General features: G+C 43.9%; 1 long non-coding RNA gene across 3 annotated transcripts; it reads left to right on the top strand.

The window, feature by feature from the left end:
• Positions 1-11,169: 11,169 nt before the first annotated feature.
• LOC125940189 (uncharacterized) lies at positions 11,170-22,668 on the top strand. 3 transcript variants are annotated; one of them, XR_007463415.1, is made up of 4 exons: positions 11,170-11,223; positions 15,217-15,421; positions 18,416-18,629; positions 22,498-22,668. It is a non-coding gene; the product is annotated as an uncharacterized LOC125940189 (long non-coding RNA). The 3 variants fall into 3 exon arrangements; XR_007463417.1 differs by having other exon boundaries at positions 11,174-11,227; positions 15,223-15,421; XR_007463416.1 differs by having other exon boundaries at positions 11,181-11,219.
• Positions 22,669-25,388: the final 2,720 nt, after the last annotated feature.

Below are 25,388 nucleotides of genomic sequence, written 5' to 3'. Positions count from 1 at the left end.
ACATTAGTAGCACGAGAAATGGAAACACATATTTAACTATAATTAACAAAATTTCACTAATGAACTTCTTAGTGAATTACTTCACAACATATATTGCCATTTACAAATTGCAGCCGGTGAACTTGTCAGGCGTCCACTTGGAATTAATTTCCAGAATGACACCAGTTTGGATATATGTGCCATCGAACTTGCTGTCAAAATGCACTGTTATTCTACTTACTTCTTTACCAAAATGCTGTTTTGTACATGGAAGCACAAAAGTAACTGGAACGCCCATGTATTTCGTCCCACAGTTTGGGAAATATCTTGAAACTGGTGTCATCCTGGAAATTTATTTCAAGTGGACGTGTCTTGCAAACGCAATGGTTACAATTCGTAAGTTGCAATCTGTGCCGTAAAGTAATTAACTAAGATGTTCATTAGTCAATTTTTATTAATTAGTTGAATATGTGTTTCGATTTCTCGTGCTGCTAATGTCCGCCTCTTCGAACAACCCAGCTCAGCGATAAGAATTATGCTACCTACCACAGGCCATTTAAAAATTTATTTAAAGCTTAATTTTGAACACCCGGTATATATATACGTATGCGCTTGGTAGATTTTGCTGTAGTGATCACGGTGAATGTATTAACAAGATATGTTTTCCGTATTTCAATTAAGCTATTGATTGCTGGAACGTACGCACGGGATTTTCTCGAATACAGTGATACCGTATTCGAGAAAATCACCTAATGGTTGCGACTCCATGACTCTGGGATATTCTCATTAAATTAATTACTAATGCATCTGGGTACTTTCTCGCAAAGAACACGACAGACAGTGAGAAACTTAATGACTTCTGAAGTGGTGGAAGATATGTAAATGCCCTGTTCCCGTTAACGAAAATGTCAATTAATTGACTATGCCGAAGCGCCGAAGCTAAAAGCTTCAATAATGAACTCGTACGAGACGCCACTAACTGCTGTTTGCGTCCCCTGCATTCTTGGCATGGAAATGGGCGTGATTCACAATTGTCGCACGATATGCGCGCGACGTCGACAAGCAACGCCAAAGAGATCGCTAACGCTCAAGCCGGTTGCTTTGCTGGTGACACCACAGGTGAAACCACAAATACATGCGAGCGACGGCTGCAAGCGACGCGACGTGGAGGGATTGCGATACGCAGATTGGTTGATAATTTGCATGCGTCGGTTAATACCGTCACTGTTACGGCGGACTCGTACTTTGCACTGTAATTTGCCCGTAAGTGCAATCACTACTGCTCACAGCCTTGCCACGAACTTTACCCCCATTGCTAAAGAGCTGCGTTTTCTGGAATTGAGCGGATCGCCGCCAGAACACCGCGCCTGATCGTACACCGCATGTATACAACCCACGGAAACAGCAATCGTGTTTCTTCGTATATCGTGTCGAGTTGCGGCGGCGATTGGCATGCAAACCTACGGCTGCTTGATCGGGAAGCACAACAAGGTTGAGGCAAATGACACCGAGCTGCGGTAATCAAGAAGATGCGCTCCACTGCAACATACACGGTTCTGAATATTTCGCAGCGCTTCTTCGAAAAAAGAAAAAAAAGGTTTTGCGCTCACAGCTGCACTCTTCTGGCTCATATTTTGCAGAACGATCATATTTTGGGGTCTGCTTCCTTTAGTATAACACTTACCGGAGTTATCTGCCTGGTTTCTAAGAAAAAAAATGCAAATTTGCCTTCGCTTATGGGAATGCGAGCTGTTCCACCGATGGCGCTAACATAAAGTTGTGTCTCCGCCTGCCGGCAGCTACAGAAAGCAGCCGGTCAGCCAGATTAGCCGCGTGTTCTAGGAGCGGGCAACAGGCGGCAAACCACCTTAACCAGCTGCTTTCTGCAGCTTCTGGCAGGCGGCGACACAAGTTTATGCTAGCTCGTCAGTGGATCAGCTAGCATCGCCAAAAATGAAGGGAAATTTGCATTTGATTGCTATAGCAATTATATGGACACTTCAACCGGATTTCTGCCGTCGGCGTCGCCGTCGCCGTGAGGTTCCGTATAGATTAAATCTTCGCCGCGCGCCGTATGCCCGAGCGTAAGCGTGCGGGGTCGCACGCTATCACGGAGAGCGAACGCACTCAATCTCCCACTCGCAAGCAAGGAACCGGGAAGCCAGCGCCGGAGGGAGCGTGGGGGGGGGGGCACTTTTACTCTGCTAACAACCGCGCTCGTCCCTCGCCCGCACCGTATCTTATCTTCACACGGTTCTGACCTTTGTATGCGCTGTGCATTCGCCGCTCAGTTTCCGTTGAAGCGATAGACCGCACGTACCTTGCCCACTGCGGCGTATGCGCTTACTGCCAGCGTTTTGACAGTCGTTGTCTGCAGTCATTCAGTGTGATCTATTCATGTTTGTTTGTGCGCGCTCACACCATGCTTGTTCATTCAGTTAGTAATAGTCGGGCCACATTTTCCAACGCACGCTACACATGCAATGCTGCCCGGATCGGCAGTGCAGCGCTACAGGTGTGTCCCTTCGCACGCGCTGCCCACGGGAAGCGCTTCTCATCAACACCACCGTTTCACACGCGCCTTCTCGTGGTCATCGAGTCTCTCTTCATGTCGGTCTACTTACGCCGCAGCACACCTGCTTACTTAATCAGCTCATGTTTACTACAATTCATATTGCTACCAAAGCCGCTCACCTTACTTCGTATGACATTGCTGTGTTGCTATCGCATTCATTTCTTCGCCCTTATAGGGCGAAACTGTGACATTTTTTTCGCTAACAAACCAGGCAATTAACTGCGGTAAGTGTTATACTAAACGAAGCAGACTCAAAATGCGATCAGTCTGCAAAATTTGAGCAAGGAGAGTGCAGCGGTGAGGGCACAATCTGTTTCTAACCGGCGCTGCGAAATATTCGGACCCTACAAGAAATCACTGGCGGCTCCCTCGCTCGTTTAGTATTGAAAGAAGATTATAAGTCTCACTGTAAGCGTTTAACTTTACAGACGAAAGGTTCGATCAAAACTTACGCAAAATGCATAAGAACTGGCGTTAGAAAACGCCAAAATAAACAAAAATTTAGTAACGAAAGCCTACAGTTCGGACTGAACCTGGATACCAAAATAACTCCGCCACCCCTCCAATACTGATTGCATAGTGTACAATCAATTTTATTTATTTATTTATTTAATAATACTGTCAGCCCATGAAGGGCCATTACAGGAGTGGAAGATACGAACACATACAATAATACAGTATGACACCAAAAAAGCAAGTAAATGAAGAACTGCACACGTCTCAACAGGGATGTGAATCAGTTTAAATTCTATGCACTGTGCAAATTCCCCCCCAAAATACGAAAGAAGAATATGAACAGATACACCTTTGACAAAGTTATGATATACATATTAGTTAGCGGCAAAAAGAATATCGTGTACACATTGTAAAAATTCTTCAACGCATGAGGCTGACATGACAGAGTCGGGGAGCGCATTCCATTCTGCAATACCTCTCGGTTAAAACAGTCATTTCTGGCTTGAGGGGGTGTGATGTACTGGCTATGACGATGTCTGGATGTTTCATTTGTCGAGATTTTGAAGTACTTGTGTTTGTCGACAAGTAAGTGGCCATTTATGATAAGGTAAATATGTTTCAGTCGCTCATACCTAGCCGGTACGCAAATCTAGCGTAGGTAAGTCGGCAAGCTTACAAAGTTCAGTGGGGGATTGGCAGTAGCGATACTTGTTAAATATGAACCTTGATGCTAACCTCTGGATTTTATCAAGTTTTTGTTGGTTGGATTTAGTGTAGGGATCCCATACAGTTTTAGCATACTCTATGATAGGACGTATTAAGGATTTATAGGCTAAGATTTTTACCTCAGGTGTCGACGCACTTATATTCCGCCTTAGACTCCAAAGCGCTTTGCTGGCCTTACTACATACAGCATCAATGTGTTGATTCCATCTGAGGTCAGAAGTGAACGTTATTCCTAGATACTTATGTTTATCGACTCTGCTAATGCTTATACTACTTATGTTGTAATGGAAATGCAAAATTTCTTTCTTTCTCATTATGGACATAACAGATTTAGCTGCGTTCAGTTCCATCTGCCAGTCGTCTCACCATTTCTTAATTTTTTGCAGACTAGATTGTAAATTGGCCTGATCATTACTGTTTCGAATTTTATTATAGATCACACAATCATCAGCAAAAAGTCTGACAGGGACACTAATATTATTAGGCAAGTCATTTATAAATATCAGAAATAAGACAGGACCTAACACACTTCCCTGGGGAACACCTGACACAACACGGGAAGGGCGTGATGTGCACCCCGCGAATTCAACGTATTGTTCTCTAGAAGAAAGGTAAGATGAAAATCACTGAGTGATGGTGGGGTTTTGAAATACGGAATTAATTTTTGTGATTAACTTCGGATGGGATACTTTGTCAAATGCTTTCGAAAAGTCGAGGAAGATTATGTCTGTTTGACCACGGGAGTTTAGGGTTTCAGAGAGGTCATGTACAATTTCAATGAGTTGGGTGGTTGTTGAAAGCTTTTTTCGGAAACCATGCTGTCCAGGAAAAAATAAGTTGTACTTTTCCAAGTAAGAAACTAGTTGTTTATAAATGATGTGCTCGAGGAGCTTAGAACACGCGCTTGTAATTGAAATTGGTCTATAATTTGCCACTTCCGCAGTACTGCCACCTTTGTGTATAGGCATGATTTTTGCGCATTTCCATGTTACCGGGAAGCAACCACCATCAACAGAGGACTGAAAATTTTAGTTAGGTATTTAGAGTTTCATTCTGCATATCTACGCAAAAACTCGTTTGGAATGCCGTCAGGACCAGGGCTCTTCTTAATATCGATATTCAGCAAGAGATTTAGAACACCTTGTTCATTGAGTTCAATGTCTGCAATAGGGGGTCTAGCGGGTGTGTTGGCTACATGAGGTATATGACCATTATTTTTAGTAAAAACGGATGTAAAGTAATCATTAAAATTATCAGCTTGCATTGTAGCTGTACGGCTGGATTCTGGAGATAACGGTTTTGTGGATGGGTTGACATAACGCCAGAACTTCTGGGGCGCCTCTTTAAGGAACTTCGTAAGTGTAACATTATAAAACTTATCTTTACATTCTTTTATAAGGCATTTCAGGTCTTGGCTCATGCGTTGAATTGAGTTCTTCTTATCGGGGGTTGGATACCTCGAACAGTCCCCACGTTTCCGCCTTAATCGTCTCTTTAGATGTATCACTTCCCTTGTAATCCAAGGATTTTTCCTTTTAATTCTTTTATAGCACTTTGGTATGTAATTTTTAATACAATCCATGACCGTTTCAAAATAGTAGTCCCATAAATCATCTGTACTAGTTTTCGACTCAAAGAGATCAACAAAATGGTCCAATGAATGCTCTAAAATGTCTAACACACTAACATCATTAGCAGAGGAAAATTTCAAAAACGTTTTATGAAGAGCACATGGATATGGTTCAGCTCCTAAGCTTAGAAATAGTTGCACCATTTTATGGTCTGAAAGACCATCCTCAGTTTTACATATTTCTAGATATGGTATTAAAGAATTTGACAGAAAGATTCAATCAAGTATTGAAGATTTAGTCTCACAGATTCTTGTATAATCTGTCACTACCTGGGTTAGGCCTAAACAGAAAGCTAGCTCCAAAAGCTGGTCACAACTCGAAACCTCAGTCTGTCCCGGTGAAAGTGTCGGCCAATAAATTCCGGCCAAGTTAAAATCACCTAGAAGTATAATATTATTGCCTTGATGCATGTTGGACTCCATGAATTTTCTTAAGTGTAAAATAACATCGACAGGTGAGTTAGGAGCTCTGTAAATACAGCCAATAAGGACTTTGCGTTCACCCAACTTGGTTTTGATCCAGACCATTTCCATCGCTCTCTCGGTCTCTAGAATAGCAAACTGTACACTGTTCTTTATCAAGAATGCTACGCCACCACCTTGACCTTCCCGATCTCTTCTAACGATTGAATACCCAGGGGGTGTGACCTCTGCGTCACTTACATCCTTACGCAGCCATGTCTCTTTTATACCCATAACATCTGGTTCATGCTCCAACACAATGCTCTCTAGGGATTCCAACTTATTTAGGATGCTTCTGGCATTCACATTAATAATATTAAACTTTGCCTCTTTTGAGGGGGGTTGTCAGGTGTTTCTTGCACCAGGTGATTGCACGAGCTTGACCCTTTTATTTTTATCTTCATCCCAACCGAACATTACATTATTAACTTTCAATTTATCGAAGATCAATGCCACTTTTGCTCCACCTTTCCTATCTTCAGAACAAGAGTTCCACAGTTTCTTTCGTAATTCAACAATCCTTTTAGAATAATCTTCGCTAATACTAATCTGGGTGCCTTTGAGCTTGAAACAATTATTTAGTATTCTTTTCTTATCCCTGAAATCTATGAACTTTAGTATGACCGGGCGGTTCAAACCCGGGATCCTCCTTCCAAGCCTGTGAATCCTCTCAATAGAGCCTAGCTTTAGTTTGAGTATACCTTCAAATATTTCCTCGTTTACTTTTTTCATTAGCACTTCCTCGCTTTCATGCTTGTCTTCCACAACTCCGCGAACAATTATGTTGTTTCGCCGGGATCGGTTTTCTAAATCATCAACTTTACGTCCGAGCACTGCCAAATTAGCATCATTCCTGATAGCTGAGTTCTCAATTTTAGTGAGCCTGTCGCGTGTTTCATCCAGAGACAGCAATTTATTTTCTATCGTTGATATCCTGTTTTCAACAAGTTGCAAACTAGTGTCCGAGGAAGCCTGCTTTTCTTGTATTTCATTAAGCTTATGCAGGATTGTCTTCTGCGTCTCGAGTAGTTCCTTAAGCATCTCGTCAGTCAGAGGACCAGGGTTTTCTTCAACGTCTCCGGATATCAACAGCAACATCCTCACTACTGACAGACAATCACATAAGCAATTCCGAAGGATGTGTGGACACGGCAACACGACGAAACAGAGGTAATTGCTACGAAAACCAATTTTTTTTTACTAACCTTCACGAACAACGGTATGTCAGTCGGCATAGTCACGGCCGAGTTGCCGTGTCCACTGAAGGAAGAGGCCGGTGAAGTTCCTTTTATAAGCGGTGGGCGTGTGCCCACGTCAGAGTCCATTGACGTCATCGTGCGCCCAAAGGTTGCGCGGTAGCTGACGTACACGTGCGACAGCGGCGGTACCATCCAGATATCAGAATCCGGACGGAATACGCAGTCTTCGCTTTCCAAAGCAGGGTAACACGGTGCACAAGCGGACGCAAACTCCTGCGGGCAGGGGCCATGGTCCGCGCAATGTAAATGATCAGCTGCAGTGAAGAGCACGCAGGCCGAAAAGACCTGCACGAACAACGGTATGTCAGTCGACATAGTCACGGCCGAGTTGCCGTGTCCACTGAAGGAAGAGGCCGGTGAAGTTCCTTTTATAAGCGGTGGGCGGTAGCCCACGTCAGAGTCCATTGACGTCATCGTGCGCCCAAAGGTTGCGCGGTAGCTGACGTACACGTGCGACAGCGGCGGTACCATCCAGATATCAGGATCCGGACGGAATGCGCAGTCTTCGCTTTCCAAAGCAGGGTAACACGGTGCACAAGCGGACGCAAACTCCTGCGGGCAGGGGCCATGGTCCGCGCAATGTAGATGATCAGCTGCAGTGAAGAGCACGCAGGCCGAAAAGACCTGCACGAACAACGGTATGTCAGTCGACATAGTCACGGCCGAGTTGCCGTGTCCACTGGATGGTGCATCAATATTGCATGGTGCATCAATAGACTAAGATATCACGTTGCTTTTACATGTTGGCGCGTTAGAACATTATTCTGAGCTCTTCCTGACACCATCCAGAAAAGTAAATTAGTAGGTGATATTTTGAAATCGAAACTGAAACCTGTTCAGGCACCGCGGCCGTAGCGTCGCCACTATCGCTGTTTACAGACATGGCGTCGTGTTATGCTGCGTGCGAATCTCTGTGGTGATGCAGTCGTCGTTTAGTGACTTTTTCTTGTACTACCTCGTGATGTCGCTTTTATATTGCGCTCATTAGACAGTTTTAGTATTGCGGAAATGGCACCAAGCTAAACGCAATAAAATAGCGGGGTCAGACTGCGCATGCTCAGAACGCTATTTCAGTTTTGCGGGTAGCGTGCGTCCGCTATTTTTCAAATATAGCGGAGACGCTAAACGCTCGCTAAGTTTCTAGCGTTGCAAACATGGTGGCACCCTCGGCCCGAGTGCTTGACATGCAGGCTCGTTTCAAGGCTTGGCGTGGATCCACACGGCTAGTTTGGTAGTCGAGCTGCTCAGTTTGCTGCTTTGACTACTCGCAGCTAGATGGTTTTGCGCTTAGCGGCGCATCGTTGACTTACGCTTTACTAAAACTCTATCGAACAGCGTTCAGCAAAGATTTAGCGTGCGTAACACGCTAACGCTAATGCAAGCATTTTCCGCAATACTAAAAGTCTCTATTAACGAAGGAGGAACTTCTGGGCCGGATATGATGCGTCATACGCGAGGAACTAATTCAACAGCAACCTACTGCAACAGAACCTCAGTGGTCCCTTTGGTTTGCGGACGGTCGTGATTCGTAGTTTTGGAGGATACCGTCTTCAGATGCTTCCGCACAACAGTGAAAAGCAGTGCCGAAGTTCCTTCTCGACAACGCGCTCTGTAGTCAGGAGAAATGCTTTAAAGTGCGGGCACATCGGGAAGTCGGCACATTGCCCCGAGACCAACGGACGCCCGGCAATCGGCAGAGTGGCACATCGCCACAAGACAGACGGACGCGTGTTTTTCGTGCCAAAGGTAGGTAGCCGTGCATGCTATCCTTCTTACGTTGCGCGTTATCATTGATCTATGCATTGTTTCCCTGGAAATCGAACAGCGTGGTACCGAATGCGGTTGCAGTGGCGTTGAATCTGCTTGCACACTACGTTTGTAGAGATTAGTCGCTACTAATACATAGCGCTGGTAGTGAGATAAGACGTGCGCTCTACCACTCGTAAAATTTTCCCAGTATTAGGCGCAAAGATATTCCGCCGGCAAGATGATCACCGTGCATTTTAAATTTGCGGTTTGCATTAAATGCTGTATTGACTCGTCACGAAGCCGAAACACCGGTATGAATACGTCCGAGCTACAGCGGTAAAAAATATCTGCAGCCACCGCGGCGTTCTGCGAACCGAGAGTCGATACCGTAAGACAAATTACGTTGCATTTAGAAGTGTTTGTTTTGCGGCGCATTTTGTTTGTACGGAGCCGCGATGAGTGTGCACGGTTGCACTTTTAATTATCGGCTTTTAAGGAATAGACTTAAAGGATTATTTGTGTAGCGTGACACGGAAGTTGATAGCTGATGCATATTGAGAGAACTTCATATTACAGTATCCGCGGCGGATTTACGCAGTTACAGGAAATGCTTCTCTTTAATTACGTTTTTCCCGATTTCATTTTGCACTGAAAAGGGCTGTTAAACCGAGGTAGTTCGTACAGGACTGCAAGAAAACTGTGCCTGAAATACACAGCTGTGTTCTCGCTCTATTTGCGTAGTAGTTTTCCGTTCATTTTACAAGAAGTGTGGGACAAATGCAATGGCAAATTGTTGGCTTGTGAGCCTGAGTGGTGGTTTGCAGTGGTTATCGGCGAAACACTGTAGAACAGTTGCCATTTCTTTCTTAATAAATGCATGCACTGATTTGTACAAGCTTTATTTTTTTATTAAAGAGACTGTTTGAATGAGAAAATTTCGATTCTGTGCAACAGGTCCAAAGGCATTTCATAATACTGTCAATATAGAAGAGGCAATAATGTTCAAAATGCATATTTTATATCAAGCTGTTTGTAAAATATGGCACATGTTGGCTTCGAATGGGCAGTAAGCTTCCTGAACTGTATGTGTGCCCATGCCTTGAAGGTACACCTGAGCTTGAGATTATTAGTAGCCATTTGGTGCACTACGTAGATTGTGGAAGACGTCTGCTGCTTTCTTTATGTGGCGATGGGTTCACCAAGAAACCATTTACATGCATTTCGCTTGTTCTTAGAGTGAAATAATGACTGCATATCACTGGCGGGAATTATGAAGCACCTGCTCTACTTCCTCTGATAGTGGTGTCGTAAATTTGAATTTTCACCTGCATTGAGCAAGAAAGTGGGCAGAGTTGTGTGATCTAGAACTTGTCGCATATTATATATGTGGTTAGGCATTATGTATGTGGTCAAGCATGCTTAGAAATAAACCGCCACCTGACGTGGTTGCTTAGTGGCTATAGTGTTGGGCTGCTAAGCACGAGGCCGCAGGATCAAATCCCGGCTACGGCGGCCGCATTTCGGTGGGGGGAAAATGTAAAAAAACACCCGTGCACTTAAATTTGGGTGTCCGTTAAAAGAACCTCAGGTGGTCCAAATTATTCTTGAGTCCCCCACTATGGCGTGCCTGATAATCAGATGGTGGTTGTGGCATTTAAAAACCCCATTATTGTTTTTGAATTAAACCGCTTTGAATCCAAGGCAGGTCAGCTGGAATTGCCTTGGCATAACACATCACTACTGTCACACTCAGAGCAAGCATGCTGTAGCTGGTACTACATTGTCGGACGTAAACAGACCTGTGGAAAGCATAAATACTGAAAAAAAACTGCAAATTTCCGACAAGTTCAAGAAATTCGACATGCATATTACCAAAGGTGGCTTAACAGATTCTTTGAACTGTCACTGTGAATAGAACATCACATGGAAAAAAAATTATTGTGCACTTATTACACTTCAGGTAACACCTCAATAACTTCAGAAACACACTTCCTTCCTGAAATCTCAGACTGTGGAGTAGCTACTTCAATGTGTCATTAGGTGCACCTCATTAGTGGGATCAGTTGGGGTCCTTTGTCTTCATTTGCTCATAATAAACTTATCAGTTGATTGGTAGATAATGCACAAGTGCTAAAATAGTCCTTGTGTTTGTCACAGTGTCATCTCTTATTCAGTGTAACAGTTGTCTGTGTGAAAGTGTACCCTTTTGTATGTAGTAACCTCTAAATTGACTAGCATCTGTTGTGTCACTCGACATAGTTTCAGAGCCTGTCCTGTATTTCTGTACTTTCAGAAAACCTTTTTTTTTTCAGTCTCTTCCTCTGCAGTGGTGATTAATATCTGTGAGCAGCACTGACCTATGGCTGAGTGAAGAGACATATAAGTAGGTACGTCTAGGCTTTGTTGTTAAATCATTTTGTCATTATCGTAGTCGTAAAATAGATTTCTGGAATTTCAGTGTGACATCTCGTGTGGTTGGGCTGAATGAATTGCAACTGTGATGCATAAGCAAGGGAAGTAAGGCAACATGTTGGGCTAGTCGGTTCAGAGATTCAGCAAAAATTTTAAAACTGCGCAAAGAAGACACAACGTGAACAGAAACGTGTGTGAGCTTTAATGCTTCTGTTCACGTCTTGTCTTCGCGCAGTTTAAAAATTTTCTTGAAACAAGGGAACAGGCACAAGTACTGATTTGGAATGAAAGACTTACTGAATGTACAGAATATATCTACCATAAGAATTCAAAGGCAACCAATTCTGAAACTACATGAAAGTAGTTCATTTCCAGGTTTAGCTGCACTTGTAACAGCGGTCTAATTTAGACTCCAAAACATGCACTTGAGACTACTCCATGCTTAGAAACCAGCTACAGTGTGATTACATGTTGCACATCCATGTAATTATGCGTAACAAATATTAATTCCTGTTCGCATTTCAATTTATGCTATCACTGAGTAAACTCAAGAAATTAAGTGTGCATATGCTTTTGTCAGTAACTTCCATCTGTTATGTGTGCCTCATTGTCCTGTACAGCAGATATTATGTATGCTTTTCCAAGAGTCAATGAAATTGCTACTTATTGCAAAGCTAGAAGTAGGCGTGGTTCACACTGTTTTTGCTGTTGTTGCTTTGAGTGTTACATATGGCTGTACATTATCCCGTGGCATTGTCAGTCTCTTAACTATTCATTGGCATCTCAAATAAATGCTAGACTATTGATAGGTGTAGTTAGGTGTAGATAGGTGTAGTAGATGAAGGTTTCACTGGCAGGCACACAGAAAGTTGATTCTTTCTGAGGCATAAAATGCCTGTGCACCCACACCTGCAATCTTTCATTGTTTTTTGCATGAGAAGTGGAACTCAAGAAAAAGATATTCCTCGTATTGTGTTCAGCTTTGTGCCAAGGTACCATGAATTTATACCAGCCAGTCCAAATATAATTTTTTTGTTAATGTAATCTTTGACACATGCGAAGAGACAACTAAATTGTGATGTTTCGCATCACAACTTTTTTTAGAACAAGCACTGACCGCTTATGATAATGTCAAAAGCAATGAAGAAAACCAGCCGTATTGTCTGGTATGCTCACAGAAGGCACAACAGATACAAGTGTTTAACCTGAAATAACATCTTTTTATAGACAAAGTTATGCCGTCCTGGCATGCATCTTTGGCTGTTGCTATACAATACATTGTTGCAAATAATTCGTTTCGCTTTGGGATTTTTCAGGGACCTGGTGCTATTAAACAGCGGACGACAAGCGCATTTATTAAAGGGCAGCTAAATGGCTACCATACCCATTTTTACATTGTTCTTGGGCTGTCTCGCTCTGTCATTAACATTCCGTAGTTTCGCTAGCCATTTAGCAGCTCTTGTAATAAATGCACATGCACTCCACTGTTTAGTAGCGCAAGGTTTCTGAAAAATGCAAAAACCAGAAAAGTTGAGGTGCACTGGATAGCAAAAGTCATAGACAAGTGTGTCAGTGTGGTTTCAATAAGCTGATCAAAACGAAGCGATGGTATATATCGATAAAAACTTGTAACTGTAGTGCCACCTGTCCACATATGAAGGAATTCAATTTTTTTTATTTGCCAATGTACTAAACTATTTACCAACGCACAGATCACCAATCCTAAAACTCCACTTATCTGTAATCTGGTGAGTCAACTCGACCCATTTCAGCATCGAATGGGGATGGCAGCTACATTGAAGCAATGAAGGGACAAAAAGCGCTATCTGGTGTCATTTTTTTTAACACGAAAGTGTTTTATGCCGGGGTCCACCAAGACTTCACTGACGTATTTCCGTCACGGATATGACGTTCTTAAAATGTACACGAACATAATACAAAGAAGGAAACCAGAAGAAAAAGTTCCACAAACATGGAAAATTTGGAAATCGAACCCACGACCTCTCGGTCCGCGACGATAGATCGCCGAGCGTTTAACCCATTGCGCCACAAACGCATTTGCAGAGAGCTACACAGACGCGCCTTATATATCTAACACTCCTCCGTGTACCCGCGCTCTTGCTCGGGGCGGTGCCGCCGCCTACGAGCAGAAAAGAGAAGTACTGCATTATGACACTAACGCACACCGACAGTGAACGCTTCGGTGGTCTCAGCACTACGACGCCTCGATGCCAGCATTCGAAGGGACGCTCGCATCAAGAAGCACTACCAACGCCACCTAGGTGGCGTTCACCGTACTCAGCACAGCGGAGCGTGGCCTCCGCAATTAGCTCTGAAAATGTTTCTGAAGTTGATCGCGGAGGCTGCAATTACGACGCGCTGTACGCGCTGATTTGACTCGGTGACGATTCAGTTACGTGCTTTGTCTTGCGCGTTGTATTAGTGTGTCAGTTACGTGCTTCGTCTTTCGCGTTGTGCTAGCGTGTGCAGCGTAGTGCAGCTTCCATATGCACCGACGGTGTTTCTCCGCTGTCTACTGATACGAGTGTTATGGCACCGACTACGAAAACTGCGGCATTAAGCGCCGTCGAAAGACAACGACGTCGGCGAGCTAACGTCGCGCAAGTGAGTTTAGTGCAGCGATCGACACGCCAGGGGGGAGCGGGAGGCCTTCGCGCCCAATGTGCAATAAAAATTACACTACTTCTGTGAAGACACGTTTCACTTTCGTGTTCTATACCGATTCCTATATAAGAGGGATCAACCACATTTTTTTACAGTGCTCACATAGTCTAGCACCTTTGGCCTATATAGCTTTTTCTACAGCTTAATGGAATAGAATATATAACACATGCACTGCAATCGACTACATTTTTGGTGCAAAAGAAAGTCATGCCAGCAACTAATGAACGCAACCTTTAGGTTGCAGGCGACAAACCTTCACGAGGTTGGCTACCCAAGTCAGTTCCTGGTGCTCGTTGCAGAAGGCCTGCTCAAACAGTCACTGCAGAGGCAGATGTGTGCTGAATGGCAGGGGGTGCCAGCATTAACAAGATAAAGGTTGCTGCAAGACCGTATAGCACAGCCTTTCACACCACTTAAAAAGCACAGCAAGCAGACATCAACTTTGTCTATTCTGCACCAAACTAGGTAGCGTTTTCCAGGAATGCCACAAGTGTAAAATGTAAAAAAAAACGGTAAAGTGTTGTCAAATGCAGAGCATGCATTATATATCACATTGGATTATTCTGTGGAAGAAGCTATATAGGCTAAACAGGCAGATGTGTGAATGAGGCTGCGTGAGCACAGTAACAAAGTGAAGATAACGGCACCAAATGGTTTGTTCCTTGAATTCTTAAAATGTGGCTGCCGTTCCTGTTTTGAAAGTACCGTATTCTAGGTAGAAATGGGTGTGGGAGTTGACTCAACAGAATATAAGTGAGTGGATTGTCAGGGCTGGTCACGTATGTATTAGCAAATATTTTGTGTTGTCAAATAAAAATCAGAATTCCTGCATATGAGCTGAGATTACTGTGCAGGTGTCAGCATTTTTTTGCACTTGTTTGCTGTTGTACTAATGATTACACTTATACATGTATTCTCTGACGCACAAGCCGAGGTACAAGATGGGGTACCTGGAAATAAAAGTTCTTGAATGTTAGCAATATGTCTGGGTGTGTTCATACACCTTATATTGACCTCGCCTGTATACATTATACTAGCATTTCAAGTGCTTCCATGTCCGAAGCTATTGAGCTATACAAGAGAATGTGTATGTTGGGTTAATAATTCTGCAGTTACAGTTATATCTTGACAATGTGTTTGAACTGTGAAACTTGTCATCAGCACATAAAAGGGCATGGGGTTTTATCAGAAATCGAAGGACCTAACCTACAAAATATTTTATACAAATGTGCTTTAGTGTTACGAGTATCGGTCAAAGAAATAACACTTCATATCTATTGCAGGTGCAGATTGGCGTAGGCTTTGTGATGCCTTATAACACTGGCAGTATATTTAAAGTGTACCTCAGATGCCAAGTGTGCAATAGATGTGGACCTGTGGACACCAGCAGAAGCTGGTGAAAGAGGCCTGACTGGGCAGGCCAGCCGCACAGTTTGGTTTCAACCGGAAAGCTTGCGGCAACACCAGAGAAAGTGGCTGCTGTGAAGAGTAAGTGAACAGTTACCTGAATTAAACATTCACTACTGTATATCAGAAAGTTATCTGGATGAGTAGCATTGACACAGCAAAAAGAAATGCCAAACAAAGATTGATGCTAGAGCCTACTGTTTATTGTCTTAAAGACAAGTGAGATTTTCAGCACCTTATGTTCCTTGAAAAGTGTAATGCAGACTTGACATGTTCGATCATAGTTTTCCATGCTGCAGCATTCAACTTAATGCTCTTGAAGAAATGTTTCTGAGGAAAATTAATATGGTTCTGACACAGCTTGGCAAATTGTGTGGTCTGAAAAGAAGCTATTTAAACCACTGTCTTTCCAATGTGGTGAAGGTGGTGATCTATGAGCTGCGTTATAATCTGCATCATTCAGAGCCATGCGATTTCTAAGCACACCTGTCTTATTATTGAAATTTGTGACATGTGTCCTATCAGTACTTTTGGCTTACTTGTAGCGATTTATTTTTATTTGAGAATAGAAATGAAGAAAGAATTACTACATAAAGAAAGCACCTCGCGCATTAGTGGCATGTCAGTTATAAAATGGATGTCTGTATTTGTCCTGATAAGCCTGCGATAAATTATGCCTGTTGTTGATGCCAAAAAAAGCAAGGCACTGAGGCATCATACAAAGTTTCAGCACTCGCCTCCAGCTTGGATTAGAGCGGATGACTACACAGTGTGACTGTAACTAGCCTTTTCCTTTCTGCGCAATTTCAATTTCTTTATAAATCTAACTGCCAGTAACTCTTGTTTTGGCACCCACAAACAGTCTCCAACAAATTCCATTTGCTGCAAGAATATGTTTATTAGAAACGAACGAGCATAACAGATTGCTTTGTTTTATTTTTAGACACTTCCTTAGGCTTCTTTACATTGAAGATGTATTGCAGGTCAGCTTATCAAAAAAACAATATGGTGTTTGAACAGTGAAACACAAAGACATTGATTGGAAATGATGCATTGTGGACAGCACAGAAAATCAAGGACTAAGGAAACAACACAAAATTGTTGCTGTCTAAACTGAAGGTTTATTTAGAAAGCCTTGGTGAATATGACGGCCTTGATATAAATGAAGAAAATTTCTTAAAGGGCCCATAAACATAACATCTGACATAGTTGATATTTCAAAGAAATGTGCGCATGATGTAGAGAATTCATGGAATGCCATGACCATAGTCTGGTGAATGCGGCAGTGCGCTATGTGCTGTGGGAATGCCACAAATAAAAAAAAACTCATGTACTGCTCTCCTGGCCTTTCTGACACTGCCTCCGTGCATCACGATGTGAACAGGGTGCTCCAGGTGACCTCGGCGTTAGGAGCAAAAGCTGTCGACCAGTCAATCATAGAGGAACGACAGAACCGCCATGACGAGAGCCAATTTTGTGTTCTGGGGGGAGAATGCCGGGGGGGGGGGGGTCGCCCATTGTGCAACATTGAAGCGTTTCAGAAGGTTCCATTCAGCTATCTTCATGGGGAGAGTGATTAGGGGCAGACAATGGAGGAACCTTACTTCTGTCGTGCAATGCAATTAGTAGCTTTAGCTGCACTTCGTAGTGTAGTATGAGGGCACGAGTTAGAGCACTGCACGGGCCGATGTTTGCGGCCCGGGCCCGGCCCGGGCCCGTTTTTACATTGGGCGGCCCGCCCGAGCCCGATCAAAACTTTTATGGCTAGACCCGAGCCCGGCCTGGGCCCGGAAATAATCTACGTTACCCGCCCGGCCCGGCCCGCCACCCCTTTACCTTAAGCCCGAGCCCGGCCCGAGCCCGACTCGAAACCGGCCCGAACCCGGCCCGAGACCGAAAAATGCATGTTTTTCAGAGTTGAGAAGCCCTAGAATAACTCGCAGAAAGCCCGAGCCCGGCCCGGGCCCGCGTCAAAAAACCCGAGCCCGGCCCAGGCCCGGGTCAAAAAGCACACGCCGTGCCCGAGCCCGGCCCGAGCCCGTGAAAAAACTCCTCTACCCGGCCCGGCCCGGGCTTTCGGGTAAGCCCGAGCCCGTGCAGTGCTCTAGCACGAGTAACGAGTGTAGCGAAGGAGTGAGAAACAGTGATCAGCGGTTTATCAAATGCTTTTACTTGTGCTATTACTGGAGCGCTATGTCAAAAAATTCTCGCAGCTTACGTTCATGTTCACTACAGTTCTCGCTTATAACAATCGCAGATATAACGAATTATTGGTTTAAAATGACCGCATTTTATTGCATTTATGATTTTCTGACCATGCCTGTTCAAACTGCGTCCACATATAATGAACATATTCAATAGCACCGTACTGTTAAAACAAACATGTCAAATCCGATCGCAGTAAAAGGAGGGTGCACACCAAGTTCTAAGTTTGCAATTGCGATGGGGACTTTGTGCATCCTCTGCACCAGTTTAGTCATGACGATGATATAACTGTGAAGATGAGTGAGTGCTGCACGTGGATTTCAGAAGTCACAAGGAAATTCACGCTTTTTCAACCGTGAAAGGGTAATCATGCTTTCAAGCCATTTCTCCAGTGTGCGTCAGAACGAGGCCGTGCAGTGTATAATGGTGGCGGCCTTTGGAGACTGGTGCACATGGCTCTCTCAGGTCACGTGTGCTCTGTTCTCAGTGTGACACTGCTTGTTATCTCGGAGGCCACGATGGCACTCGTCCTTGTACTGTTCTCTGCGTGGTACTGCGCCTATTTGAACCAATTTTTTGCTTTCTGCATCAATTTCCTTATTGCAAGGTTAAACTGTATAAAATACGACTGCTTGCTGCCCACAAGGTGGGGAAATTTTATTAGTTTAGTATCCTTTACAGAAAGGTTAATTTCGTGGTAAGAGTGGGTTTAACCCAATTTTTATAACGCTTGTTCAAGGTGCAGAAAGGGGAAATTATGGGGTTTTATCAGAAATCAAAGTACCTTACCTATACAATATTGTTTTATGCAAGTGTGTTTTAGGGTTACGATTACTGGTCAAAGAAAAATATACTTTCTATCTGTTGTAGGTACAGATTGGTGTGGGATTTGTGATGCCACTCAACAAGTGGCATTACATACTAAAGTGTACCTCCGAAGCCAAGTGCGCATTAGGTCTGGCACAGCACCTGTGGACACCAACACAAGCTGGGGAAAGAAGCCTGACTGGGCAGGCCTGCCGGACTATCTCTGATGCATATGGGAAGCTTGAGGCAACACCAGAGAAAGTGGCTGCTGTGAAGAGTATGTGAACATTCACCTCATTTAAGAAACTTGACTGTATATCTGAAAGTTATCTGGATGAGTTAACGTTGATGGACACACAATGGAAAGAAATGCCAAAGAAAGAATGATGCGAGTGCCTATACATGTCTTTCTTAAGCCGTATATATGCACTGTCAAAGCAGCATAGGATAATTTCGAGATATTGGTTTCTTGCAAAAGCTTTTTGCAGTTTCCCCTATATTCGGTTTCAATGACAAGCAATCAAGAAAGTCAGGTGGCTACATGCGCCTTATTTGAGCATAAAGATGAGGAAAGAATTACTACACAAAGAAAACACCTCGCACATTATTGGCATGTACGCTGTGACATGGATAGTTGAGCTTGACCTGTGTGTAGCTTCCTATAAATTTTCATGCCTGTCATCAGTGCCTTAAAAAAATCAAGGTGCTGGGCATCATGCAGAGTTCTAGAACTCGCGACCAGCCTGGATTAGAACGGATGACAACATAGTGTGGCTGTAACGCCTAGATTTTCTGCGCAGTTTCAATTGTTTTATGAATGAAGTGCTGGTAACTCTTGTACTGCCATCAACAGTCTGCTGCAAATACCATTTGTTGCTAAAATGGTTTTTAGGAACAAACGAGCATAAGAGACTGCTCTGTATTTTAAGATGCTTCCTTAGGCTTCTTTACATTGAAGATGTAGGCTAGCTTAGCAAGGAAGCTATAGGGGGTTTCAAAAGAACACTAAAACATTGCTTGCCATCATTGCAGCTAAATAAAGCATGGAAACCAGCCATGACTACGGCTTGTACATTGAAAAAAATTTTATGTCTACGTGGCTAATGCTAAAGTTACGACCCGCTTCCTCGCCCACTGCATGAGATACAGACTGCGAGCAACAGACTAATGGTAGCAGATGACAGAACTAGCACCTTGCAGGTCTCCTGCATGCGTTGGAGACATCTTAGGTTAGCAGCGCAACGAGCTACATGGAAGCGAGAGAAGGGATAGGAAAGAGCGCTGACTTACAACAATTTTATTGCGCACATAACCAAGGTTTAAATACCACGCTAAGGCACAAAAGGAAAAAAAAAAACAGAAAGGTAGCACGTATTGAGGACTCGGCTTCAAACATACGATATACAAATCATGTGGTTAAATATTGCACTTCTTTATCGCACAGTGACAATGAAGGGGCACTGACACAGCGCTCCCCAGATTTGTGAATTTCGAGCGCTTCAATAATTTCTCTAGTATGTTTGTTTTTGTTGCGACTGATAATTTGTGCGCTATCAAATAAGGGTTTGCAACGGTGGTCTCTGCAATGAATACCGAGATGACCAGAAACGGAGTTGAAAACATGATTATTATGCTCCTTTAATTGTTCATTGAGACAGCGTCCCGTCTGACCAATGTATTCGCAGCCGCAGGAAAGAGGAATGTTGTAAACAACACCTACAGTGCACGTGACAAAGCGGTTATTATGGCTGGTTCTGCAGCAATTTTTTTTCTTTCTCTAGGATTACAGTTGACCTGCCTGCATAAGCGTGACAGCTTATGTGGTGCCGAAAACACAACATCGACACCAGCACGCCGACCAACTTTCTTGATATTATGGGACGTGTGGATGTAAGGGATGACGGTGACTCTCTTCCTGGAAGTGGCAGAATCTGGGTTGCTAGCTTTTTCTTGCTTTTGCAAGCTTCTGCCTACTGATGTCAGCAGACTGCCCGGGTAGCCCGATTGCTTAAGTCTCCGGGCCTGTTTCCCGAAACTGGTTTCCATTAAGTGGTGACAGGACTTTGAAAGGGAATTAGTGAAGCATAGGCTAACGATTCCTCGCTTGATGAGCTTTGAATGGGCTGAGTTGAAAGGTAAAAGAGCTTTGCAAGCTCTGGGTTCATACATCTAGCACAGCTGGTTGTTCCTAAAAATGAGTCTAAGGTCTAAAAACCTAATCGAGTCGGCAAGTGGCAGCTCATGGGTTAAGACAAGTGGATGAAGACATTCTTTAAATAGCGATAAAGCATCACAGCAGCTAGTTTCGACAGTGTCGGCGTCAGTATCGAAAAGAACCAAAAAATCATCTACAAACCTAAAAACTTTTTCCACGAAAAACGGAAAGAGTTTGGAAAGTGCACAGCCGTGAGTGGCTAGCAAGATGTCACTTAGCATGGGCACTATGCATGAACCGATGCAAACCCCGCCCTTTTGTAGATACGTCTTCCCGTCGTGCGCTTTCGAAACGCCTTCCGTCTTTTGTGGAAAAAGTTTTTAGGTTTGTAGATGATTTTTTAGTTCATTTAGATACTGATGCCGACACTGTCGAAACTAGCTGCCGTGATGCTTTATCGCTGTCTAAAGAATGTCTTCATCCATTTGTCTTAACCCATGAGCTGCCAGTTGCCGACTCGATTAGGTTTGTAGACCTCCGACTCATTTTTAGGAACAACCAGCTGTGCTGGATGTATAAACCCAGAGCTTGCAATGCTCTTTTACTTTTTAACTCAGCCCATTCAAAGCTCATCAAGCGAGGAATCGTTAGCCTATGCTTCACTAATTGCCTTTCAATGTCCTGTCGCCACTTAATGGAAACCAGTTTCGGGAAACAGGCCCGGAGACTTGAGCAATCGGGCTACCCCGGCAGTCTGCTGACATCAGTAGCCAGAAGCTTGCAAAAGCAAGAAAAAGCTAGCAACCCCGATTCTGCCACTTCCAGGAAGAGAGTCACCGTCATCCCTTACATCCACACGTCCCATAATATCATGAAAGTTGGTCGGCGTGCTGGTGTCGATGTTGTGTTTTCGGCACCACATAAGTTATCACGCTTATGCAGGCAGGTCAACTGTAATCCTAGAGAAAGAAAAAAAATTGCTGCAGAACCAGCCATAATAACCGCTTTGTCACGTGCACTGTAGGTGTTGTTTACAACATTCCTCTTTCCTGCGGCTGCGAATACATTGGTCAGACGGGACGCTGTCTCAATGAACAATTAAAGGAGCATAATAATCATGTTTTCAACTCCGTTTCTGGTCATCTCGGTATTCATTGCAGAGACCACCGTTGCAAACCTTTATTTGATAGCGCACAAATTATCAGTCGCAACAAAAACAAGCATACTAGAAAAATTATTGAAGCGCTCGAAATTCACAAATCTGGGGAGCGCTGTGTCAGTGCCCCTTCATTGTCACTGTGCGATAAAGAAGTGCAATATTTAACCAAATGCATTGCATATCGTATGTTGGAAGCCGAGTCCTGAATACGTGCTACCTTTCTGTTTTTTTTTTCTTTTGTGCCTTAGCGTGGTATTTAAACCTTGGTGATGTGCGCAATAAAATTGTTGTAAGTCAGCGCTCTTTCCTATCCCTTCTCTCGCTTCCATGTAGATCGTCGCGCTGCTAACCTCAGATGAAACTTTACCAACACGCCTGTTCAGCCACCCTTGCGTTAGAGACAGTATAGCCAAGTCGTGGCTCTCGAAATCTGACAGAAATTAGGGTGGTTGAAGAGCAGATAAATTATGCGAAATCAGAAGCTGTCAGAAATCAGAAGTCCGCCTGACGATGCTTCGAATGCAGCTGCCGTTTGACTAAACTTTGCAGTAAAGTCAAACTCCTGATGAGAAGAGGCGTGGCTTTGGCAAACACCTACTAAAATCCCATGCGACTCAGCAAAACAGTGCGATGCATGTGCATGCATTCTCACTGCAAATAAATGTGCTCTGCCATGCGCGCTAGGTAGCATATTTGTGAGTAATATATGCTGCATTGTATTATTTGAAACTTGTTGAATCTTTTGCAGCAGATTTCCTACATTCACTTATTACGTACTACAAATGGTTTCAAAAGCAATTTATTTCTATATTTATTGCACTCTTCTTTTAGACTGCCTGGAGAAGTACATCGGGGAACATCCGATGGGGCCACCAGCATCACCTCCAGAGCACTGCCTTGCTTCTGTAAGGAAGCACCTTTGGAGCTTCTTCACAGAAGCGGGCGCGAGGGCAAGCGAGTATGGAAGACGTGAATCGCCTTAACATGTTGCATTTTTTCCATAAAGTGTGAAGATATGGAACACATTATGGTGCTATACATTGATTCCTTATGGCATGAAAATGTAGCGGCATACTTGGCCACATGTAGATACAGACTGCACACTTTGCAAGGCTCAAGCATACATAAAGATAGCCCACCATGAGCTTCCTAAGTGCAATGGTTGCTTCTTCGATTCATTACACAACTTGCATTTGACCTGATGTGCCCACTGTTATACCCAGCGTCCCACCCATCGTCTGGAATTCCACCCATCGCCCGGCATTCCACCCATCGCCCAGCATTCCACCCATCACCCAGCATGCCCAGGGGCGGATCCAGGTTTTTTCTGAGGGGGGGGTCAGCTTCTGTCGATGATGATGATGATGATGCTGATGATGATGATGATTATGATGATGATGATGATGCTGATGATGATGGTGGTGGTGGTAGCCTTTCTTATTTACCTAAATTTACCGTTTTTGCTCACGATAAACCCGCGTTTCATACGGCTAGAGCAACACCTGTAGCCTTCCGTGGTGGCTCAGTCAGCTCAGGCGTTGAGCACGAGATCGCGGGATCAAATCCCGGCCGCCGTGGCCGCATTTCGATGGAGGCGAAATGCAAAAACGCCCGTATTCTTGCGTTGTAGTGCAGGTTAAAGAACCCTAGGTGGTCAAAATTAATCCGGAGCCTTCCACTACGGCGTGCCTCATAATCAGAACTGGTTTTGGCACGTAAAACCCCAGAAATAGGAAGAAGACCTGTAGCGAAGCCAGGTATCGGTTTCTACGAGCTTATAGGAAAAGGACGTTACCCAATACAGCCATGTGCTTGGCGGCTGCGCCTGATAATACAGGATGTTCAAAACTAAGCTTTATGGTTTTCTTAAAATTAGGCACTGGGAGGCACGCGAAGACCACCTGTGCAAATAAGTTATGTGGCTAAGGGGTACAAAGTCAGATGATAATTATCGCTGTGAGCAGCCCAATTAACTAAAATTGAACAATTATTTTTGTTGACTGCAGTAAGTGAGTATGTTTGTATTGAAAACTTAGAGACAGTCGAGTTAGTTTCTACACAGTATCAGTCGGAAGAATTATTCTAGCGTGTCCGTGCTCCGAGATATCCGACTCCAAATTTCAATTGTCGTACTGCGCAGAATAATCGAGTCGACGCGAGAGCGGTTTATGCTTTGCGTTGCTGTGGAAGGGAGGCATTTTGAAGATTTTTAGGGCATTCACATCTTGATGGGTGAAGTGTTGTCATGAGATTTGTGCATGACAACACCAAACTTAAAGCGGCAGTATGAAATATTCGTTAGCATAGCTAAAAAGGTTTCTGCTGTTAATGGTGCAGTTGTTACTCTTGATTTCAATAAAACTTACAATACTTGGAAATCAGCAGTCACTTTATTTGCGTAGCCCAGACAAAGACCATGCTCGGTCGTCTAGTCACCATTACGCACGCGTACTCCGGCTTCTCCGCTCGCGCCATTATCTCGGCATGGCAGCTGCCGCCAGCTTTACAGGCTGCGCGGTCGCGTGTTACGACAGCGGTTACTGGTTCTTAGATTTTTTTTTTTCATTTCGCCAGCCGTGAGGGGAAGGTGGACAGTTATTACCTTTGCCAATGCCTCCGCCCCGTTGTCAGACTAAACGCCGCACGCAACAGCCGCGTCACATCAGGAAGAGCTTTGCACCGATCCTCACTCTCTTGCATGCGTAATAATGCGAACGACAATTAAAATTTGGAGTTGGATTTCTCGGAGCACAGACACGCTAGAAGAATTCTTCCAAGTGAAACTGTGTAGAAACATGACTGCCTCTAACTTTTCAATACAAACATACACACTTACTGCCGTCAATAAAAAGTTAATTATTCAATTTTGGTTAATTGGGCTGCTGCCAGCGATAATTATCATCTCACTTGTGTCCCCCTGACCAAATAACTTATTTGCGCAGGTGGTCTGCATGTGTCTCCCAGTGCATAATTTTAAGAAAGCCATAAAGCTTAATTTTGAACACCCGGTATATCTAGCCTATATTGTTTCTTAAAGTAAAATTTGGGATGATCTTTAGCAGGTTCGTTATAAATGCGTAAGCACGGCTCCGTCTTTGGAGTTCTATTGGGACACCTTGATTTCCTTAAGATTATTTGTGTTAGGCTGAGACACCTTCGTTTGCTTTGGAGGACTTACTCCCGTATTCTCAAACAGCCCTCGACTCAAAGCTCTTACTTCACTCCACCTTGTTGAGCACAGCGCCGCATCTCGACTGATAAAGACGCGACAATTTAAAGAATTCCCGTGAATTATCATGAAGCTCAGTGACCACTTCTTTAGAGGGATGGCGGTGCCATCTTCTCTCTTGAGTCGTGGAGGTGTGTTGACTAGAGGAACGTTCTTGAATACGGGCGTAACGCATTCATTGACTGAATTATTAAAGAGAGCTGGTTTATTAACACTGCAAAGTAGAGCAAAACTAGCATCACTAAAGTTTTTGTTTAAATTTATTCATGGTGACATAAACATTGACGTCAGCCGTAACCTCCCGTATTCTCAAACAGCCCTCGACTCGAAGCTCTTACTTCACTCCACCTTGTTGAGCACAGCGCCGCATCTCGACTGATAAAGACGCGACTATTCTCAAGAATTCCCGTGAATGATCATGAAGCTCAGTGACCACTTCTGTGGAGGGATGGCGGTGCCATCTTCTCTCTTGAGTCGTGGAGGTGTGTTGACT

Source organism: Dermacentor silvarum, chromosome 9 (assembly GCF_013339745.2).
Source record: "Dermacentor silvarum isolate Dsil-2018 chromosome 9, BIME_Dsil_1.4, whole genome shotgun sequence".
Classification (NCBI taxonomy): domain Eukaryota; kingdom Metazoa; phylum Arthropoda; class Arachnida; order Ixodida; family Ixodidae; genus Dermacentor; species Dermacentor silvarum.
The sequence above is the reverse complement of the archived record's forward strand: the minus strand, read 5'-3'. Positions and strand labels throughout refer to the sequence as shown.